Source organism: Anguilla rostrata, chromosome 11 (assembly GCF_018555375.3).
Source record: "Anguilla rostrata isolate EN2019 chromosome 11, ASM1855537v3, whole genome shotgun sequence".
Lineage (NCBI taxonomy): Eukaryota > Metazoa > Chordata > Actinopteri > Anguilliformes > Anguillidae > Anguilla > Anguilla rostrata.
The window spans coordinates 32669114-32693249 of NC_057943.1; the positions used below are offsets into that span (position 1 = coordinate 32669114).

Here is a 24136-nt window from a genome sequence, read left to right on the forward strand (position 1 = left end):
TAGTGCACACATGTGAACCGTCCAGTTTGGATATATGAGTTATGATTTTAACCAATCTGATGTTTTACATTTCAAAGTTATTTTTTTAAATCTAATTTTTGTGTCATATTGCATTTATCTTGTCCAGCCTGGATATCAATTCTCTGCCTATGACATAACAACAAAAAAGACAATAACAACAATAGCAGTAGCAATATTAGTCTAATAATGTAATTATTATTATTATTATTATTATTATTATTATTATTATTATATTTTTTAAATCATTAGTAATGCTGAACTTTTCTTTTTTTATCACAGATTTATTTTCATTGTGACACATTTTGGACTGCAATTCATGTAGGCGCAGAATTTGTGTGTGCTATGGTGTGTATGCAGCATGTCTCTCAAAGTGCTTAACAGTGAAGTGGGAATTACCGACCACCATCAGTGAATAACAAAACATATGACTGTATAATGGGACACTACTTCACAAGAAAGACACTAGCCATACTGTGTGTGGGGAAGTTGGCCTGGCTCCAGAACCAAAGGTCTGAAGATCAGGACATTTGGAAGAGCTATAATTAAGAAAAACAAATATAGAAATCCATAAGAAACTGTGAGATGCAAACTCATATCTGAAAATATGTTGCCTGTTTATTATTATTTAGTTTTGACATTTAAATAGAAGACATTTCCCATTCAAAACAGCTTGACCCCTGGTCTGTTGGTGGTGCTTCACATTCCAAGGTTTATCTGTTTGATACTTTTCACATGGGAAAGTATGAATTAGTGTATACACACACGTGCACACACACACACAAAACACACGCACACATGCACAATCCAAAGCATGAAACATTTCATATATATATACTACATGGCCAAATGTATTTGGACACCTGACATGCAACATCTCATCCAAAAAAAAAACAAAGAACAAAAAACAAAAAACATCTTTATATGGACCTCACTGTGTGCCCGGGGGCAGTGTCATGCTGAAACAGGAAAGGGCCTTCCCCAAACTGTTGCCACAAGTTGGAAGCACAGATTTGTGGAGAATGTCATTGCATTACAATTTGCCTATGTATATAGGCATAACATGTATTTTAAGGAAGTGGTTGAGGATGCATTGATGGATGAGGATGCAAAAAAAAAAAAAAAAGCATAGTGCACGCCACTGACATTCAGAACAGCCAAATTTAATACAAATTTTATTGCAATGTGCTTGCAGTTGTTTTTACTTATGTTCAGATTATGTAGAAGTGCATGTTTCAATGTTTTATACAGTTCGAGTTTACTGTATATAGGGAAAAGACTGATGACTTTTTAAATTTAAATGTTTGGCTCTATTTTTGTACAGCATTTATCTTTTTGTATTTGATTTACAACATAATTTTTTTCCCCAACATCTCCCACTTCTGTAGATTGGACTGATTCTCTGTTGAATGCTGTTTTTTAGTTTAAATGTAACATTTTTATATTCCATAATTGAAAATACCATCATTGAAAATATGTTAAGCTATGTTGTCGGATTTACGGTCAATTGGGGTACTTTTTTAAAAATGTCTTTGTGTGGGGAAAAATGGCTTTGGGGCGAGTTCACAATTTTCAAAACTGGCAACGCTGATGTCAAGCTACATTTTTTTCAGGGCTTGGTCAGTGAAAAAGTTATATGTTTGAAAAGTGAGAGGCCATTGTCTTTGAGATTTGTGAACACCGCCCTCATGTGGTTATGTCTTTGATGCAGCCTTCACCTTTCATTTGCGTTTAGGCTTTCAGCAGATGCTCTGCTCCAGAGTGACTGTGAGTGAACACAACCAGGTTTGGACAAGGAAGAACTGGAGCCAAGTCATTAGGCTCACAACCGATACTAGTACCCATTGATAAATAAATAAATAAATAAATAAATAAATAAATAAATAAATAAATAAATACGTCAACGTACAGCAGCGTTTCCCAACCTTAGGGTCGTCTGATATGCAAATAGGGTGGCAAGAAAATAGCTTAAAATAGAAACACGTTTAAAAAATATATATATAGATAATAGAAATTGAAAAATAAATATTTTTACAAATATTAAGTTGATTTAAATCAAGTTTGTGTTTAAAATGTTTCATTCAAATTAGAAAACATAAATACGTGTTTAAAACAATTAATTACCAGGTGTGCAGTATGAACCTTGAACTTCGCGTAAATTGACGCAAACTGCCCTATGCAGCGCGGGCAGCAAGTTAACAAAATGGACCGATTTCTTAATTCGAGCTACCCCATGCACGTCATCAAGCGAACCTGATACTGAACATATAGCCTCAAAACGGTCTCGAACATATCATTAATCATTTCTTCAGTATGGATTTACGGGCGTCATCGAGAACAACGAGGAAAAGCCCAAATGACTCTTGTGCGATAAATGTGCTGCCTACGGAGAGTATGGAACCAAACAAACTTAAAAGGCACTTTGAGACAACACACAAAGAATACATGGGCAAGCCAATATCATATTTCAAAAGAGAACGTGATGAGCTGAGCAGGCTGCGGATGCACTTTAGAAAGGTTCCCTTCGCAAGGACATTTGTGCGAAGCTCTCGACTACACCTCCTGACTTTGATAAGCTGCAGTGCGACCATCCCATGAGACATGGTGAGTTTAAATGAACTATCACTGTTAACATATTGTGATTTACTTGACTTTTAGTAGTGATCGTATACTAAATGTAGCTATCGTCATATGTAAATATTTTAAACGTTTTTAAATATTAAAAAAGTATTCACTAGCAAAGAAATGTCAATATTTTAAATGGCTGGGGTCGCGAAAAATTTCAGACCTAAAATTGGGGTGCTGTGCCAAAAAAGTTTGGGAACCCCTGACCTACAGCATAAAGTGGCATATAGGTGCACGAGAGGACCAAGAATTTGGCGCTTAAAGTAGCAAAAGGGTGTGTGGATGTAGTTTTACATGTAGCACAGGTGAGCCTAGTAAAGCAATAAAAAATGTTCAGGGTCAGCATTAGGTGAGGGGGGACGCAGCATATACAGGCGTGTTTTCAGCCTGTGGCTGAAGATGGGCAGTGACTCTGCGGGCTGTGGGGGAGCTCGTTCCACCACTAGGGGGCAGGATAGAGAAAAGCTCTGAGTGGGAGAAGGGCCCATTACATTACATTACATTACAAGCATTTAGCCGATGCTCTTATCCAGAGCAACTCACACAACACAACTTTACATAGCATTTTATATAGCTGGATATATACTGATAACTTGCTCAAGGGTACAACGGCAGTGTCCTACCTGGGATTCGAACCTGTGACCTGTAGGTTACAAGACCAGCTCCTTACCAGTTTTACTACACTGCTACCCACCCATTTGGGAGGAGGCTGTAATGCCGCCCATGGGTGGGGAGAGGAGTAGCCTGGTGTGACCGTAAGGTTTGATAATAGACTGTAGGTAAGGGGCTGCTGTTCTACTTGCTGCACCACAAGCCGGGAATAGAGCTGTGGATCTTATTAAGGCTTTGAGTTTCGCTCGGCTGCCATCATGCCTTCACGTGTGAACTAACCCGTTACTGTTTAAATAGAATCACTTTCACCTTGTTTCTCTTCATTCACGTTTTTTACGTGTTCATTTCAAGGACGTGCGATGGCACGATCTAAAATAAAATGTCTGACGGCTCACGCCTTTTCCATGGAAGTAGCACATCTTGTCATCAGTGCGGTTGTGAGAAGCACTTATTCTCTGTGCAGAAAAAAGGTACGATTAGCGGTTGCTGACAACTGAATTATTTTAAACCCACAGAATGCAACAATGGATGAACTAATTTAGCGCAGTCACAAAAACGGTCTTACCCTTTCTCAGGTTGAGTAAAGACTTGAAAAAATCCACAAAACATTTATTCAGCCATATTTAAATTTAACTTTAGCATGGAGCCTGGGAAATAATCCCTAAATTGAGACTGGTATAAAGTGTAAAAACTACGTTATTGACACAGCAAGTTCTTGGGTCACTGTGGTAACATTTGAAGAGATGTTATGTCAGTATGAGAGCTGTTTACACTTTTTTTTCTGTTACAAAAAGCACACTTGTAAAACTGTAAAAAGTTCAAATATTTCATGGGACTGTAGTAACCCTATATTCCATGACAGGGTCCTTCAGAATTTATTTCTGCTGCAGTTCTTCATAATGTGCGCTAGATGGCGATACAGTATTTCATGTATTCAACTTGCATGATATTTTAAACAAGGTTGATGGATCAAAACATTAGGGGCGTATTCTTTCCTCTGTCTTATACAGTGTTTCATTTTAAAAAGTAAAAGCGTTCACTTTTTAAAATAAATGTTGAAATAAGAAACAGCAGACCTCATCTTGCCCAGAGGGATTCTGTGCTGGCCTCATTCAAAGAGCCTCAGAGATTTGCGTAGCCTTTCTAAGCGAACTGCTGGTGGAAGTTGCTGGAAGTGGCCGATTTTAAAACGAATGTCGCTCCCAAGATGCATGTAGGCTAGGCAGTGAGCTGTGTTCCAACTGAACCCAATTTCATTGCCAAGCAGCCTGACAAAAAGCTGGGAGATTTATAGCACCTGGGGCAAACCGTATTCTTTCTGAAACATGAGCATGTTTTCTTTTCTTTTTTTTCGAAGTAGTGCATGTTTCTTAACTGCACGAGTCATATCCCAGACTGCCGCGGTCTTTCTTGACGCTTTATATTCTGGCGCACGAACGAGGCGCGTAAATATTTCCGGTGCATGTCTGGCGTGGGCTCGCGCGGCTCGTTAGCTCTGGTTCTCTGCGCGCCGGGCACTGGGATGGCTGTGTCAGTGTTTCTGATGCAGAGGCAGTGCGGCACGTGCGTAACACAGCAGAGGCACCGGCTTTAAGTCATCTTCGCTGTGTGTTACGTAGAGCCTGTGATCTGTGGGTTGCTGGGCAGGCCAGCGATATTCGCGAGGGGCTCTCGTGCTTCTCTGCATATGCGTTTGCACGGCCGAAGGGCCTGTGTGTAAAATATAAGCCTATTAATGTCACCAGGCAGTTAGATTTTTGCTGAGCCAGGGGTTGCTGGAGACCTCTCAAGCAGGAGTGCCACCAGGGATGTTTGGCCCTGTGAAGAGATCTCACATTGGGCCCGACCACCCCATCCACGCACAGTTACTGTAACCACACCATATTTTTTGAGGGCACCTGTCAGTCAGGACCCTTGGAATCTTCCTATCCAGTCTTTTGCCCTGTTTCTTTTTTTATTGTGGAGTCATGAACACTGACCTTTGCTTGAGAGGTCTGCAGATCTTTGCATGTTCTTCTGGGATCTTTTGTTACTTCCTGGATCAGTTGTTCCTGTACCCTTGGAGAAGTTTTTGGAGGCCAGCCACTCCTGGTATGATTCTCCGCTCCTCCAAGTGTTCTCTATTCAGAGATAATGGCTCTCACTGTGGTTTGGTCCCAGAGCCTTAAAAATACTTTAACATTCTGATGAATCACAAGCTTTTGTGGACCACAACAGCGGCCGGCTACGACGCAATGTTTGGACTGACTGAGTGAGTGACTGAGTGAGTGATGAAGTTACACCATTGGTCAGCCGGATCACACGTGTTAGGTCCAGCCATATACTAGGTTTTAACCTGGTCTTGTTTCTCATCTCTTCAGGAATTTCCTTTTATTATGGTAGTGTGCTTGTAGAATCTTTATAGCGACTACTTCACTCTGATGGTAAGGTTCAATTTGAGTGATGTTTAGATTCGGGCTGGCTGCAATCAAGCATGGCTGTGTTCAATCGAATGAATCTAATTATCAATCAAATTAGGTTTATTGCTTGATCAAGTAACTAATTATTTATTTCACATGGGTGATATTGGTGTTTGTAAACTTTTCTTCATTAAATAACAATAACAGTGTTTACTCTGTTTCACTTTGTCTAATATTACATTTTGTCTAAAGATTCAGTGTGCAAATAAACATTTTCATGGCGCAGTATGAATGTTTAACATTCTCATATTTAATACACATGTTTTATAGAGACGTTTTAAAGATCTAACTTCATATAAATAATATCTTATATTCATAAGATATTCTAAAGACTAAGTTGAAAAATATTCTGGTTTCAATATTCTTGGAACTATTATGATTATTGTAATACATAGTTATTTTGTTCTCAACACCTTTCTGACAGTTTGCCATGTGGGATACTTTCAGTGTTATGTACACGCTGTATTGCAGCCTATTGTAGTGTGGGATAAAGCTGTCTTCTGTCTGCTGTCTGCAGTATGTTGTTGAAATGAAAATTGTATCAGACATTGCCTACAGTAGCCTGAACAGATGAATTCATCTGTTTCTTTGTTGCAATTTTGGGCAAGGATAACCGAGGATCCATCCAGGAATGATGCAGTTCTGTATTTTTTTTGCTGTGGTCCATTTGAAGGTCCTGATGCTAATCATGGGCAGAGAGTTATCTTTTAACACGCAGCTGCCTCAGGGTATGATACTTAGGTCCAGATAAAAGGTCCAGATCAACTGTAGATGCCAGGATAATGTACAGCACTCACTGGCATAATTGCACAATACGGGAAAAATTGTTTCTCTTTTAATGTGTAGTTCCAGAATGGCTTTTTGAATGCTTGCTTGGAATGTGGAATGTATGAAGAAGAACAAAAAAGTGATATTCAGGTTTTATTTGTTATGGCGTAAAGAAAGGGGAAAGTGGAGGCTGCGTTGTCGGAGGTTTTCCGGATGTTTTCGATTCTCGGTGGTGGTTATAGGCGCATTTCCAAATGTTCTTTTAAAAGCCTTTAATGCAGAAGAGTGCGACGTGAACCCGGAAGTGAGCCTCATGCAGGTACACAGATTCCTAAATGAGCAGACATCTGGCGCCGCTCAGGGCTAACAAATTTCACGTGCATTTCAGCGTGTGCTTTTTAAAATGGTGCATTACTGAAGGGCACGTCAACAGTAGCTTGCCTGGGATTCAAACTGGCAGAATCCTGGCAACAAGCTCCTTGACCACTGCCCTTCATTCCCGTCCATACTTAAGAGCAGTTCAGAGGCTGTGTCTGGGGAGGTCACCCCCGACTCTAGACTATTCTCAGCGTTCTGTGAACTGTCTGATTTCATTTCCATGGATTTATGTTATTTAGATGCTGATAACCCTTGTCATTGTCAATTATACATGTATATGCCTGGCTGTTCCTTCTGGCCCCGCCCCCCTGACAAAGTGGTCACCTTCCAACAGATGTTGCAAACAGCATAAGCATGGTGGGATAAATGTAAGCTGGTTTAATTTCTGCCAGTAAATTTGGTAATAACAGGCTCATGCTGACAGATGGGCTAGACCTTCTCATCTAGGCCTCTTGTGGATGAACTATATTTAACGTGTAGGATACCCAGTGTTGGGGAGTAATTTAACTACATCTAGTTAAACTCGTAGTTTATTTACATTTTGTAGCAGTTTGCTGGCAGTACAACTACACTCAAATTTGTGTAGTGGCTGTAGTAGTTAATTACGTTTTGTCATTTTGAGGTGTAGTTCACTGCAGGAACTGCCAACTCCTTTTTTTAAAGCCCCTTTGGCTTTGACTAACCATTGCCTCCTCCTTTACCTCTAATCCTGATTGTTGAGAGGATCTCTGCTCTGCAACAGTTACCAACAGTCAACTGCCAAATTGCCACATATGGTTGGTTCTCCCCATGTACAAAACACATGCATTGCTTCACAGGTAGTTTGAACTACATTTTTTGAGTAATTGTAGCTTTGCAAGCAACATTGTTCTTTTGGGTAGATTGGCTGGTGTTCAACCACGTTCAGTGTGAAGTAATTGGTAGTTTGTACAACTACACTTTCAGAGTAGTTTCTCCAAGGCCATGGGTACCATGAGCTCTGCCCAGATCAGTGAGAGAGTGTCCATTACTGAGCATGGACCAGTCGCACTGGGGACAGAGGGGTTTGGTACATTACAGAGAGTAAAATGGATGCAAAAGGGAGTGGAGGGTTAGGTTCTGATGCTGTGCCCCGCCTCCAGTGCCTGCTGGGCTTTAATCTCAGAGAAGGAGGGAGAGAGAGAGAGAGTGGTTAGTGGGCCGAGATAATAAAAAAAACACTGTCCGTCTCCATCTGCGTGTGACCCTGGTTTCCATCTGCCGGGGTGGGGCTTCTGCCAGGCAGTGCTGGGAAACGCTCACCCCCCAGGAGAGGAGGGTGATGGAGGGAGGGCGGAGGGGCTGTGGGTGCGGAGGGGGGTGGGGGGCCGGGGGGCCGGGAGGCCGGGGGGGGGGGGGCGTTGCTGAAAGCTTTCCTGTTTGAGCAGCAGAGCCAGGTCGTGGGCGTGTGATGTTTGCTGGCCTTTCAGCAGCCCTGGCGAGTTCGGCGAGTTCGACGGCGGGGGCCGTTTGCTGCCACGCCCCAGTTCCGGCTCCTCTTCGGTGACTTAGGACGGAAGGGCCCTGCCAGTGACGGGTCTGCTGTTAATCTCAGCGGGGGTGGGTTACCTGTAGCTCTGCTCCAGCCGCGCTCGCTCTGTCGCTCCTCTCCTAGCGTCTTGGAGAGCTGCTCGGCCACCCTCGCCCACTCTGATCTCATTCCGAGGCAGTAATCTGTCCCTCCTGGAGCTCCTCTTGTCGCTGTGATTACCAGTCGGCTCGGCGGATAACCGTATTTCTCTGGGTGGCGTCCGTAGCTCACGGCTCATGGACTGTCCGGTGACACTGCTGGGGGACTGGAAGAGTAATTACACTCTAGATCAGGGTTTTTCTTTTATTTTTATTTTTTTTAAAGCTGTAAACATGTTTCCATGCCTACTTCAGAACATTTTAATCCCCACCGTTATTTCAATATTTCTGAAAATAATATCATTTGGCAGAAAAAAACTGGGAGAAAAACATATTTGTACTGCTCCCTAACATTTTAAATTTTCTTTCTGCATTGCACTGTAGCTTTGCCCCAGTTATGATGTCAGAGGTACTACTATGTCATATAAATGTCGATCAAGATGTCCAGCCGGAAAATCGTTGCTGCCCACAGATTCTTCAGTTTACTTTTTAACATGATGAAACACTGCCGGCACGTGATTGGCTGGATTTCGGGCCATCACTTTCGAATGAAAGAAACATGGCAGACAGGTCATAAACGTTCTCACATTCAACCTGAACAGCCCCCGAAAACATGTTTCTGAAAACATTTGAGGTGAGAAATTGGCCATGCAATTTCTGAATCTTGATTCATATTTGATCTGCAGTGCCTAGTTTGACAGTTTGATCTGAGTTTCATGAGCCAGGTGCGGCTACGCTGCACAAATTAATTTGCATTGAGAATATTTTATGCAAATGAGATGGACATACCTACTCCAACCACACCAGAAATAATTTTTTCTAAATTGTGTAGTAGGCGGAGCCAGAGTGAAACAGTGAGTGCAATTACTCTTTGAAGATTAAACACCAGCATCAGTACAACAGCATCGTTGCACATTGGAATCCATGGTTTACAATCCGGAATCCAGAGGTGAGCATCCATGTCAGTGTGAAAGTATTTTGACAGTGACACAAAATGCTGTTCTGGCTTTGTACTCATTTTAAATGAAACAATGACTATGAGGTTAAAGTGGGCAAAAAAATGAGGGCACCTCCTCCTCGTGCACCAGTGTGGGGCCCCACCTAAGCTGGGGGGTGTGGGCATGCATTAGGTCATACATGTTGTGCGTCGTTATAGCAAAAATGAAGCATCGAAGTGTCTCCTTAAGGCACGGACCAACCTGGTTAAATGAAGGTTTAAGAAAACAAGGGCACTCAGAGCAAAAAGGTCAGGCGTGGTCTGTAAAGGGTGGTATGTTTGCTTAGCTAAAGGAGTTACCCATGAGAGAGGTACAGCAAATGGCATCCATATCCATATTGCACTCACAATGCTCCACTTCGTTTCCTTTAATTTGAAGGGGGCCCAGTTTTTTTTTGGCCACTTGTCATCAGTATCCTGGAAAGCTAAAAATCAACTGTTATAGTTAATTGTCTCTTGTGTTCACTTGAAAAGAATGCCATTAATCATCTGTTTGAAAGAAGAGTGAGCTCTAAAATATTCGTGAAATTGTTTAATTGGTGAAGATGTGAAGCCTCATACAAAACAGAATTGCTGTGCAGTTCTCAAAAGACTGGGTTTCTAACGGCATCATGGTCTGTGATACACAAATAAGGCTAGATCGTGAGAGAGGTAGTGGTTTTTCATTTTGAGAACTTTATTGGTATTGATTCTTTTTTGCTACGTGTCTTTTTAAGGATCGTGATGCTCTTAAGATCTAAAAACTACTGAAAGATCTGAAGGGAATCATGTGACCTGAGGGCGGATTTGTGCTATCCTTGCCTTGTAAAGGGCATTGACTCCTGAGCCATCAGTCGTCTATCCCAGCATGCAGTGGGCAAGAGGCAGGAATACACCCTGGACAGGCTGCCAATCTATATTATAAGCAAATACTTAGTGCGCACTGTATACCTACAAACTAGACAGCATCCAGCACCATATCAAGCCTGGACTAGAAAACCAACAGAGTTCCTGCCTTTACTACATGACCTAGTAAGTTATTTCACATAGCGAGTACTCTCTGTATAATAATACTTTCTGATGTTTTGCTAATTTCCATCTGTGTCCCCTGGTTCTACTGACAGAACTCAACCTGAAGAATCTCTTCACTTTGTTAATCCCTTTTATTAATTTAAAAGCCTCAATCAAATCACCCCTGTGTCTCCTTTTGTAAGTTTGAAGAGATTAAGGGCTCTATTTTACACTTGACGCAACATGACGGTAACCTGAATGCAAGTGTCTTTGTTAGTTTCAGACCGACGCAGTCCTCATTTTCCTGTCCAGTGCGCACACTGTTTAAATAATGACCTTGTGCCCATGTGGGAGGGTTGGTCATAAAATGAGGTGTGGTCATGGTAACTGTTGGCGAATTGCTGTTTGGATGCAGCTGAAAGCATTAGCATTATGACCAACAAACCTGGTCTTAAGTCATATCGCAGTTTTATTGTTACTTTAAGAGCGCTAATATTAAGACAGAAATGTGCACCTACATTGGCGAGAGCACAACGCGTGTACATCCAGCTTTCACACACACAGGCACGCACAAACATGCATAAAAATATCAAGGTTACAATTTTAAAGATTATTATTGTGTACATCAGAAAATACACAATACAAATACAGCATGTCATAATGGAAGGTCATAATATTGATCCAAATTAAACAGTCGCAGTAATGGCAAATTGGTCATGTAACTGTAAGTAAACGGTGCACTCCCTCAACATCCAGGTGAATTGTGACGCTTTGTGTAAGGTTAGAAATGTATGTGCAAATTATCCTGGATCAAGATGTGACTTATTTATATTGGCAAACTCTGTCATTCCTGCAGTCTTCCAGGGAGATTCCCCCCACCTCCCTGGGCACCTCCCTGATGACACTTATATGGTGCTTTAACTGACATTCAATCGAAGACTCGTGAAAACACGCACTGTGGTCTAATCGAGAGGAGTTCGGAGCGCTGAAAATGCACTTCAGATGTTTTTATAAGTCAGGCACAACATTACGATACAGCCCTCCGGTCTGAATATTCTTTGTGGTGTGTGGCATTTTGCATAACATTGCCAAAAGCCATGGATGACGTAGACACAAGTGAGGACACGTTACAGGACTTTAGAAAGCGTGACAGTGAAATGCATGAGCCGATGCCAATTAATGAACCGACATACCCCAGCAGCCTTTGGCGAGGAGGAATCTGCTGGCAAAAGAGCTGCTTCGTCTGTAGCCAGGTAAGCAGACGGAATGGTTTATCTGATTGAAAAGAAGTCCAAAACGTTTTACTGCAAATATTGCGTTTGTATGGACATTTTACATAACCTAATACTGGACACTGTAATGTTTTTCAGATACGATCCCGGGGATTCATTGTACATGGAATTTTTTTTTAACATCACGATATGATTCAAAACAAAGATTAATTAACATTTCATTTTTAACCCTGTTTTTCATTCTTCTCGTTTCTTATTCAATTACAGTGACCAGGTTTCCACGCTTTCAGCAATTACTCCACAGCTGAACAAAATGGATTTTAAAAAGAGCTAAAAGTCTAATTAAGAAAAACAAACCTTTTTAAAAATCTGACACAAAAACAAATTTGCACCACATTACGCAATTAATTCTGTTGAATTTTAATGGACTCATGCACGAGCGGGGCTTTCTTTGTTAGCGGTAAATCTGTCTATTCAAAGCCTTGCTGTGTCAGCCATTACAGTATATTAGCGATCCGGCAAGGTGCGAACACAGGTGGCTTTTAAAGGGAATGAGTGATGACACTCTGATTTAAGGGGTGCTACGCCTAAGCCACACCTTTTACTTACTAAAGCCACTCATTTCAACGCTTGAAACTTGTAACGTACTTTGCACTCGAACTATACTAGACCAGCAAAAGTGGATCTGGCCACGCTCTGAATGCACGTTCTTGTTGCACTTCAGACCATGCTTCAGCATTGTTAAAATAGAGCCGTTAGAGTACCTTAAGCCTTTCCTCATAACTTATCTTTCCTACCAGGAACCGTTTTAGTTGCCCTTCTTTAAACTTTTCCCAGATCGTCTATATCTTTCTTGTAGTATGGTACAAAGGTATCGTGTCACATAAGTATAATCCTTGTATTTATACTCAGTACTTTTGGCTAAATATTCCATCATCCTGTTGGCCTTTTTTTTTTTGCTGCTACAGCACAATGCCTACAACCTGAAAGGCTTTGATAAACTACTGCTCCCAAGTCTTTTTCAAACAGAGCACATTCCAATTTTGTTAAATCTCATCTCGCTGAGAGCGGATGGGGCCTGAGCATATGATTGAACCAGACATCTGTTTTGCTGCTTCACACACCGATTTAAAATCGTTTGTGATCTCAGGCGGCTTCAACCAGACATCATTAGCGCCGGCGTGTATAAAAATTTACGCTTAGCCTTACCCAGTACTTTTAGATTTGCCTCTATGTCAGTCGCTCTTGTCTTGCCCCAGGAATGCATTGAACTGTGGTCTTTGGAGTCACTATTTTCACATTTCTCAAAATAGATTCGTCAATTACCAGAGCTCTTTCAACAGGCTTCTCAGCAGGTGCGTTGCTGAGGGCAGAGAACTTGCTGGAAATGTGAATGGGTGGTGGGTGGTGCACCGGGGGCTTATGTTTGCGACTATGTTCCCAAACTAGATAGCCCAAGATGGAGAGGAATGGGTAACAGAGAGAGGAATGGGAGAGACAGGAGGAGCAAAAGAAGCCATTACGTTGAGTCTGGTAGATCTTCGGCAGTTAGAACATGAGCCCTGAAAAGCTGATTACAATCCAAAAGGACATTTCAGGAGGTGGATGTTGAAAATGGCAGAAACAATGGAAAATGAAGTTCAACAGTGCCAAGTAGGCTACAGCGTACATCTCGTTCAAACAACAAACGGTCTCTAGTTTAGTGCATGTTTTAAATGTGTCCTTCTTTTGCAAAGGAGAATGGGACTTGCGTGTGGCTCAAAAGTCGGCCATGCTACAGGTCTCATTAAATTCAGTGTATATTTTAAGCTCTTATTGAATCTCTCTGCCATTTTATCTTCCCTGGTTCCTCTGACTTCAAATTTGGCTTTATGTAGGGAAAAGGATCATCTGAGCACTTCTGCCTTTTATGAACGGGGAGAGAAAATACTACCAGAGGAAACGTCACTTTTGTGAGTCATGGATGATTACGCATTCACATATGCAGCGCTCATTAGATGTTTGAGCTGAACAAGAGTCAAGAATAGGAAAATAATGGAGTCTTTTTTTTTTGCTGAGAGAGAACATGTTGTGACAGGGGCAGAAATCTATCATAGGGGTTTGTGAGAGCGAGAACTGCTCCACCATGTTTGTTTTCCCAGTCATGATATATTTTGTCATTTAAAAAGTCCTGGATAAGAGCATCTGCTAAATGCCTGTAATGTAATGTCATTTTCAGTGTGTAACACATGGCCCAGAACCTTGCCTGCAGATGGGCTCATTGGCCTAGGTGGGCCCCGCCCCTGTAAGACCCGGCCCCGCCCTCCACGGGCGCGCTGTCGAGGCCGAACAGTCAGCTGAACTCGTAATACCAGACCGTGGCAAGCCCATAGACTCTCTCTCTCTCCACACTCTATCACGATCTCTCTAAGAGGATATAATCCCTTAAATTGTGCATTCTCGGGTTATACCGGAGGGGAAGATTGAATTTCCGATCCGCTCCAGGACCTCCTTCCATTTTACACAATTAGGAAGCTATAGAGCCTCAGTAACCTCCCTATTTCTCTGCAGCGCTGTTTGTGCTCAATATCCCAGCTCTTTACCTTGGGCCTTCATGTCTATTTCTGCTCGCGAGGCCAGGCGTGAGTCAGAGACGGCAAAATGAGCTTAATGGAGCCGTTTCAGGCTCCAAGTTATTACTGGGGGAAGATCTTATTATCGCACTGCATTATGGGAAATATTTCCTTCGGTTTGCTTTTCACATCATTCCCGCTACCCACGTCTTCACGGTCAAGTAACAAGGACTTTCAATTGCTTGTAAATGGAGTGGGTGTGTGCGTGTGCGTGCATGCGTGTGCATGCGTGCGGGCGTGTTTGTGTGCACGTGCGTGTGTGTGCATGTGTGTTGTTGTACATCTTTCCACATCTGCAGTGCTCTGGAGATAATGGAGATAATGACTTTTCCTCATTCCACTGGCTTGATTTCAGCATTAGTTCGGAGACACACTTCCTCAAATTATATTTAGCATGACCCCTGAATTTTTTTCATTCATATTTACCACACTCTCCATCCTTCCCCCCCCTCCCCAAACACACACACACAAGCTGCCCCCCACTGTTGACTCTGCAGTCCTTCACATGGACCTGAAGAATCAGCTCTCCATTTCAAACAGGCCAGAACCTCATCATTCATCTCATCTCCACAAATACTCTCACATGTATTATAACCATAGACAACTGACACACAAAAAACATTATTATTTCACTATTCATAATTGATAACTGACGGTAAAAAGGGGCATGAGAGTCTGGGGACTATGCTTTATATTTTACGTATCTATATTTTAGGCCTTTAGTAGATGTTTATCCACAGAGTAAATTTTTTCAAATAATCTGTTTATACAGCTGGGTAATTTACTGAAGAAATTGAGGTTAAGTGCCTTGCGGAAGCCTACAATGGTAGTGCCCCAGCTGGGAATTGAACCCAAAACCTTTGCATTTACAAGCCCAGTTTGCCTAACCATTATACAGCGCAACCACCCCTGGAGGAAAGTTGAAGGTTGACGTCCTGGGGGACGTGTGCACTTTTGAAGGTAATTATCCTGAAATGCATCCGGTAATATGCAAGATGTACTGCAAATGAGCGTTTCATCCTTTCAGTGTTAAAGAGTCCACTAAGTGCAAAGCTAGGATTACCAGGGCAACCTCCAATCCCCCATCCCCATCCCCTCCCCCCCCCCCTTCTCAGTAAGCTGAGCATCAGACAGACCCATTAAAACCACCTAATTCCATTACAGGAGATAAAATAATGTAGTAAGTCTACAGGCAGTATTTCATTGCGTTGATTTCATTAGGAAAGTCTTCCTCCGAGAAGCCTGCTTCCTCCTCCCACCCCCAGTGGCTGTTAATAAAAACAGATGAAGCTCTGTGCTTAAACGCATAAAGAAAATGATCCGTTATCTGCAGGGGGAGAGGTAACTACGCAGCATGTGGCGGTGCTTGTAGGTGACCGGTTCCTCTGCGGCTTTGCAATTAGGCCATTTTCAAGGTCTGATTTTATTTCGAGAAATGAAAAGCAAATAGATCTGAAGGCGGAGAAAACCCCCCGGCGTTGTCCCTTCTCTCAATTTTTTGCAGTAATTGCGTGGAAACAGAAAGCGTGGCTATCATGTCATCACCAAACAGAAAGTGAAGGAAATGAGCTGGCCACCGGTATTATATTTTGATTGGAGAACCTGAACGGGTTCTGTTATAAGACAAGTAAAAACACACTGCTCCATTCACAAAATTCAATGTAAGGCTGCCATGTTCTCTGAGATTATGGCGGCCTAACGTTAGCTCTCGTACAGTCAACCACTGCTGGACTGATCTCTCCAATGAGGGAGGGGCCTGTCCTGTTCCGGGAAGGCCCAAACAGCAGTTTCAAATAAAAATGCAATTCCCAAAAGTGACTTGCTCATTAAACTCAAGTACATAGCCCATGAACCATTTCCAATGGGGTTGCCCTCTAAGGCCACATTAATAGGCCTACATGTACGTAGCATGTTTGTTTAATAGCCTGCAAATCAATCAGATACATTTCCCCAGACAACGAACATAATATACTCTGTGGCACTTTAATGCGCTTGATTGGTCGATTGATTAATCGATTGATTGTTTGAGCCAATAACACTTCAGTCATACACACTGGAAGAGAGGACAGCAGCTCACTGTAACCACCTGATTAAAACAAAACAGGAAACCAATGGACGTTAGCCGACACCGCGCCTCAGTAATTCAGTAATTTTTGGCTAATTAAGAGGCCGACCGGTCCCAAGGCGGAACCACACAGAGGTTTCCACGCATGACCTTGATTGACTGGCTCTAATCCAATACAGCATGGCTGGGGACCAAAGGCCACAGTACAGAGCACTGCACTCCTTGTAAATGTTCACCTCAAAGACCCACACAGTAGAATAAACGACAAGCAATGGAGAGATGGATGAAATGTCTTCATGAAATTAAAAAGTCTTCAACTCATCTGCTCTTTTACTGAAAGTTTTTTTCCTAAAAAAAAAAAAAAAAAACCACAAAAAAATAAATACCTCAAGCATTTCATCCAGTTGTCCTCTAACCGTACATCATTTTCACATGAAAAGGTAGAACGTAATAACCATAAATGCGGAAAGATCACCGTCTAATTTTAGATATTGTTTGTTGATTTTTATCTGCGTGCAGACGAGCCACACGCTGGGCCGGATGCGTCGTCTGTCGCTGGTGTCGAGACTGACGCTCGTGAGTCATCGCGTTTCTCTCCGCACTCCTCCTTCCTCTTCTCTCTCCCTCGCGCCTTTCGTCTCGTCTTCGCCCCCCTGGGAACTTTCCAAAATGAGAAATTAATCTCTCTGAGGCTCTGTCCTAGAAGACAAATGAAGGGAGGGGGGTTAAATATAACTGAGTTTGCAGACTTTTTGTAGGCGCTGAAGGAAGCGTTTTCCGCTAACAGTCAGAGGCGTAGCAGTAGGTCAGACTCCGGGGCGAGTGCAGAAACAGGAACACAAGGTGCCTAAAATCTGGTGAGAGCACATCCGGGAGTCCAAGAGTCTCTCAGGACAAATTCGCATTCGGTTAAAGGTCTGGCTTTTCCTCCTCCTGTTGATTTATCTCCTCTTACCTATTTTTTTTCTTCTTTTTTATCTTCTTCTTCTTCTCCAGGGGCCTCTTTTCTAAAAATGTTCTTCGATTTGAACTTACACGTAACCTTAAAATAACTTCCGAAGTTGTGCCAGCACGATTTATAAAAACAGCAGACCAAAAACTGTTGCTCACATCAGTTTCAAATGGCATCTCTCATACACCAGTGATACATAAATCTCAAATGAAATTTGGGTAAGTCACTATTTCAGATGCAATTTGATCGTAAGTCCGTTTCACATATGAGACCCCGTGTACAGTAGATATGTAATTGCACTGTAACAAACAGCCTGAGTCTCAGAGCTGCTTACTTATACACCCAGAGTGCCACTGTGTATAAAACCATAAGGTGTGAGGGCACTGCTCAACAAAACATCAACATATATATAGTATATAGATACCAGTGTAAACAATATATTTTGGACAAGGCACTCGTGTGTGTGTGTGTGTATATGTGTGTATATATATATATATATACACACATACATACATACACACTCACCAGCCACTTCATTAGGTACTTGCTAGTACCGGGTGTGGTCTGCTGCTGTAGCCCATCTGCTTCAAGGTTTGACGTGTTGTGCGTTCAGAGATGCTCTTCTGCATACCTCGGTTGTAACGAGTGGTTATTTGAGTTACTGTTGCCTTTCTATCAGCTTGAACCAGCCTGGCCATTCTCCTCTGACCTCTGCCATCAACATGGCATTTTCACCCAGAGAACTGCCACTCACTGGATATTTTCTCTTTTTCGGACCATTCTCTGTAAACCCTAGAGATGGTTGTGTGTGAACATCCCAGTAGATCAGCCGTTTCTGAAATACTCAAACCAGCCCGTCTGGTACCAACAACCACGCCACGTTCAAAGTCACTTAAATCACCTTTCTTCCCCATTCTGATGGTTGGTTTGAACTTCAGCAGATCGTCTTGACCATGGCTACATGCCTAAATACATTGAGTTGCTCCCACGTGATTGGCTGATTAGATATTTGCGTTAACGAGCAGTTGAACAGGTGTGTTCTGTGAGTGTATATATACTGTATGTGTGTGTGTATACAACTGAAACATGGAAAGTCTGTAACAAAGTCCAATGTCCACAAAGGGGTTTCCACACTGAACTTCATTGTTCAGTGCTGATTGGCGAAAAATGAGTGACATACCAACTCATGACATCAATTTATCAAATACTCACGCTCTAGCAGAAATGCACTTCGCAAAGAAGCTCTTTGTTAAGCTTCTTAAGAGCCTGTCTACTAACTTTATTTGGGGAAACTCACTTAACGAGAGAAAATCTGTTGCTAAAGAACCTTTTAAACACACTCACTGATCCTGAAATCCAACGTTATTGGGAAACCCACCCCTACTCTTTTGTTGCCACTTACTGCTGCTCATTTGCACCTGTATGGATCATGGAAAAAGACAGTAATACAATCCAACAAAAAAGTAAAAAAGCAAACAAAAAAAATAAACACAACAAAATGCAAAAATATCTTAAACCAACAATGCCTTCCAAAAAGGAGAAGAAAGCAAAGAGAGAAAAGATTCCCAGGTACTTTCCCGCCCAATACCTTTTTATTAATTCTGTGCTTGGGGCCTTTTCCTTCCAGCAGTGAGTAACTTAATGATCTGTTACCATGCATCTGATCCAAGGCAGGCATTGAGGATGCAGTGTAGAACCCCCCAGTTTCTCTGCATGGTTTCCACCATGCCAAACACATTCAAATAACAACAGGCCTTTCTCCCCCCCTCCTGTCCTACCTTTATTTCTCCACCCCACCTCCTCCGAGGGAGCCATTTTGGGAGGGTAACCCCTCCTTAAAGGGGCCAACGCCTATTTAAAGTTTGCCTCGTGAAGCAGTAAAATGGATCCCGTCTATACCCCAGTATCGGATGCAGCCATACATTTTAATATTTCACTGTGACTCATTTACAAATCCACTGTAATGGAACATAAACTATTTAGCTTCTATCTGTGGCAGTGCCACACCACATTATAAAACAGATGATAAATAAATGCAATATAAAGCCGAAATACTTTTATACATGCCTCAGTGGAATTGACTCCATCTTGATTGCACTGTATGTACTTAGTGGTTGTGGTTTCAGTTAAAACTGAACTGTGATTAGACCAGATTGACTCTCAGTCCCAGGTTAGCATGGTTGGCAGATGCCTGATATCCAGATATGATTCCCATCTCTGAGCTGTAAAGGAGTGTCTGCATGAGAGTGTTCTGCTACACCGATCTCTCAGGAGCATATGAGTAAATAATGCGATTGCCATCTGGACTGGAGACTCTAGGTAGTCACAAGAGTGAGCGTTATGGAGCCGCCTTCCTTTCCCAGAAGCCTCTTAAAGCTAAGAGCCTGTTTAAATGCCTCCTACAGTCGCTCTCAAAATAACATGGGTTTTCCCAAACACGTTCATAACTAAAGTGTCTCTTTCGATCACTCTTAAGATACAAGCCGGCTAGATCGTTGTTCACAGCAGAGAACATCTTTACGATCCCGTTCGCTCTGGCGGCAAACAATACGGAGAGGGGTTTCTTACAGTTGGTGACCTCGACGTGATAAGTTTTGGTTTCTTGCTGTTGGTGACCTTGACACACCGTTTGGTGCATCTGAGGGGTTTCTTACACCTGTGTACGGGCAGACGTCTGTGTGACAGGTGCAGTGTTCTGTGTATCTGTGTGACTAAGCTCAGTTTGTGAGGGTGTGGGGTGCTGTGTTTCAGGCGGAACGGTTTTGGTGTGAGCAGTACTATGGGCAGTGGTAATGAGGTACTGGAGACTACCTCTCACTGCTCTAATATCTGCCTCGTTCAAGGAGAGGGAGAGAGAGAAAGAGAGAGAGGAGAGAGAGAAGGAAACAGAGAGAGAGATATGGAGAGAGGAGAGACGGTGTGAAAGATCCAAAGTGAAAGAGATGGACGGATGACCATACCCAGTTTCTGAAAGGCTGGTGCATTTTCTTTCCTCCAGATTTAGTATAAATGTACTGTGCTACGTGTACATAAGAGAACCACACCTGCTGTTTGTGAACGCTGCAACTTGCTTGTGCTCCCACACCCAGCTGTGTAATTAAACATTCCTGTCTGCTTTTGTGAACATTGGGTCCCTCTGTTCAACAATGCACAGATTATATTGCTCTGTTGGGTATTTCTGATTGATTAAAAACCCCTAGGGTTTCTGTCACAAATTATTCTTGCTGCATAAGAACTATTGACTTACCGCAAGCGTGATACATCCAATTAAACACTTCGCAGTTGTTTGGTTTAAGAGTCGATACAAATACGAAACCCCAATTATGTATTTTATAGTTACAAAGTATAGCAGATTTTGCTGAATGTTAATTACAAGGTAAGCTCTTACCTTATAATTAACTATGACTATTTTTCCATGCAGCAACCCTGGGTACCTGGGCTGAATCTTCCACACTTCCATCGTACTTGTCCTGAACGGCTTAGCCAACGAATCTGTTAGTCTGTAGACAAAGAGTTCCATCTTCCTCCTTACCACCACAGGAAAACACCCTTTAAAAATTCAAAATGGGGAGAATGGCAAATTTATAAAGTATCTCATTTGGTTCCCTGTTCAGAATTGCTTCCTGTTTTTATTGTTAATATTTAAAGAAGCAGAGGCCTTTCTTCACAAACATGATGGATTGCTGGCTCAACTTGTTCCAATGTCACCCTTTTTGAAGGGGTGTTGACTGTTCTTTGTGTCCAGGGCTGTGATTTTAATGGTTGTTAACTTAGTTGTTAATGCTCGGCTGGATGTCTTAATTTCAAAATATCGACAACCACACCAATGGATAAGTTCACACCTTTTCAAGAAGGACTTTCTTTTATTCTCCATTGAAGCGTTTCTCTAAATAAGGCAGCTTTCAAGACGGCTTTGAAAGTATAGGCTTTCATATTTCTGAGCTTAGGTTAGCCTTGAGCATCCTTTGCCAGCATACATCATTTGGGGGGTGTTTGGAGTGCAGTCTTCATACTCTATTGAACAATTGAACACTTAAAATAAATTCTTCTCAAGGTTTCTGTCAGAGGCGGAGTAAACAAGGCTGACAGCTGTGGATTGCACGGCTGCTTTCACTGTACCTAAACGTGAGAAGACATTGAATTAAACGAGGCTAAACAGATCTCAATCTACTTCCTGTTTCAACCAGGAAGTAGAGATTGGAACTGAAATGACAACAAAGGCAAAAAATCCCTTCAACTGAAGTCAGAGCTTTATCCAATACCATTGCTTATGCTTCAGAAACGTTGAAACATTAATCACATTTAATGTATTTTAATATACATTATATGGCTTTCAATTTGTAAAACCAGTCAGCAAAGTCGTTATTGATTTGATTTGCTTCAAGGACATATTGTACGCTCTCTACACATGCTAACAGGGCTAGACACATTACTGCAGCATGTATATGGGAGAAATCAGTTACCCACAGCGCTCATATGTTAGCATGCACATGCCTGTCACAATAACAATGAGGAACAGAAGCGATATTATGGTGAATATGTGGTTGACGACATGTTACAGACAAGGTACAAACCAACTAACAGCTCTGCTGGTTGCTCATAACTTAACTTTGCTGGTTATTCGTAACACTTTCCATCCAACAACCATCAGAATTTGGCATACACTTTCCACCCAAGAGCCAACCAGAATTTTTCTTCCATTTTCCATCCAATCAAAGCCATCTGCTGTTCTTTTTTGCTGATATTTTCCCCCCAATCATGTTCTTGTTTTCATTTTTCTATTCACCCCCCCCCCACCTTCTTTTCTAATTAATTTTGCCCATTTCAGTTCATGCCTGTATTCGCAGTCCATCTGTGACATAGTTTTAATGGCCCAAAGGCTTACTGCAGCCTCTGAGTATTAAACAGAGGCATTGGCAGGAAAGGAGAAGTTTTAAAACATTGGAGCCCGTATCCTAACGCTGCCAGGCCAACTGACGCACAGGGCTGTTCAGTGAGGTATGTGTGTGCGTATGTGTGTGTGTGTTTTACACACCTAAAAACGGAAATTCCTTAAATTGATAAAAATGGATCCTGATATTCAATATAATATCATGATATGAGGAACTGCTTTTCTTTTTCACAGAGTTGTCAGAGGCAGAGACCCTCAGGGTGTTGAAGTTCAGGCCTGATGCAGTGCTGGATACTCTTCTAGTCTGTAGGTAAATTGTGAGCTGAAACGTGCTAAATGGCCCGTTTTCCTCATTATGTATTCTTACATTGAAACAGTAAATGCTGCTAGCCTGCCAGACTTGCAGTTGAAGACACGATAATTAAAGGACCAATCGGTGAATGGAACCAGTGGGTGAGGTTACTTTCCCTCAGACTTTAACCGGCTGGCCTTTCCGCACGTTCCGCTGGAAACGTTGAGGCGACGCACGGGTTGGGCGAGGACAAAGCCCGTCAGTACCGCTGACGGTCTGCAGAGACAGCGGCGTAGCGCACTCCCAAAGCACCGAGCACAGAGAACTGTGACTGAGGGTGTGTGTGTGTGTGTGTGTGTGTGGGTAGGGGGTTGGGGGGGGGGGGCCCTCTGGAGGGACAGCGAAGGCTGCTGTCAGAGGAAAGGTCACAGAGCCCTTTAAAATCCCGCAACAGCTAATAAAATCCAAAGTGACCTGTCTGATCCACTAGGGTGTACCTGTCGGCACCCCGGGCTGCTCGCTGTCAGGCTGGAACAGGATGGGTACTTAATTAGGTTAAAATCACTCGCGCTCCCCCAAGTCCAGAGCAGAGTCGCCCGAAAGTCAAGATTATCAAAAGCTCAGTCTCTTCCACTTGTCAGAGAGCAATAAGGACTCTTAGTTCTCACTTATGGCTGCCTCCTTGCATCCAAATCCGTGCTGGGATGCCTTGTTTTTTTCATCCTACTCTCCAGTTTATTAACAGGTCCACTTCCTTCTCTCCTCCACTTCCTGTCATTAGCCTCCATGCTAGGATGACTGCCTCTGCTGTTTTCGGCAGCAACACTCTGAACAACTCAAGAAAACAGGCTGTCGCCCTTTAGGCCACTCACAGCATCAGCGGCTCCCCCCAAGTCAATGGCAATGCTTAAAGGTATACTATTCAGGATTTCTTCCCTTGCTTTGCTGCTGTGTTTACGATCAAAAATGTCTCCACCTCCATTCTCTGCCAAGATGACGAAGCAGGGAGCAGGGGACCGGTTTGATGCAGGTCTGAGTATCACGAGACCTAGTCCATGGAGGTGAGACTCAACATGGCGACACCCATGGCATCAGTAGCAAATGGACCTTTGCCAAGGGAAAAGAAAAACAAAATCTATTTTGTGATAAATACGGCAAATCTCATTGACTCACTACAAGGATTCCACTGTTGAAATGAATGGGAAGTGAAATATTTATACAGCGTTCGAAACAACAACTTGGAAGCCTTGGTCGACCTCCACTACAACTCTCAATACAATATACGGACGAACCATGGTACAGCACAGCCAGAGGGAGAGTACGCATGATAGCCTCATCTTCTCTGGCATTCCCGAAAGTTCATCTGACAACCCTGAGACATTGATGAGACGTTTCCTGACAACTCAACTCAGACTTCCACCGGACAGTGTAAATAAAATATCTTTTCACCAAGTTCAGTACCATGACACATGTTTTAATAAAGCTCCTCCCCCTATCATTGCAAAATGTGAACACTTCAAGCCAAAAGAGATGGTTAAAATCAAGGAAGAGGAGCTTAAAGGAGCAAAAGGACCAGTTCCCTGGAGAAATAAATGAAT

General features: G+C 42.5%; 1 protein-coding gene across 2 annotated transcripts in view; it reads left to right on the forward strand.

Moving 5' to 3' along the window:
* The first annotated feature begins 2161 nt into the window (after positions 1–2161).
* The window catches only part of dlgap4a (discs, large (Drosophila) homolog-associated protein 4a), a 197964-nt gene continuing 175989 nt past the window's right edge, over positions 2162–24136 (forward strand). For both annotated transcript variants that reach the window (XM_064299451.1, XM_064299453.1), the window contains exon 1: positions 2162–2622. The gene's annotated coding sequence lies outside the window, so the exon portion shown is untranslated. The remainder of the gene's footprint in view (positions 2623–24136) is intronic.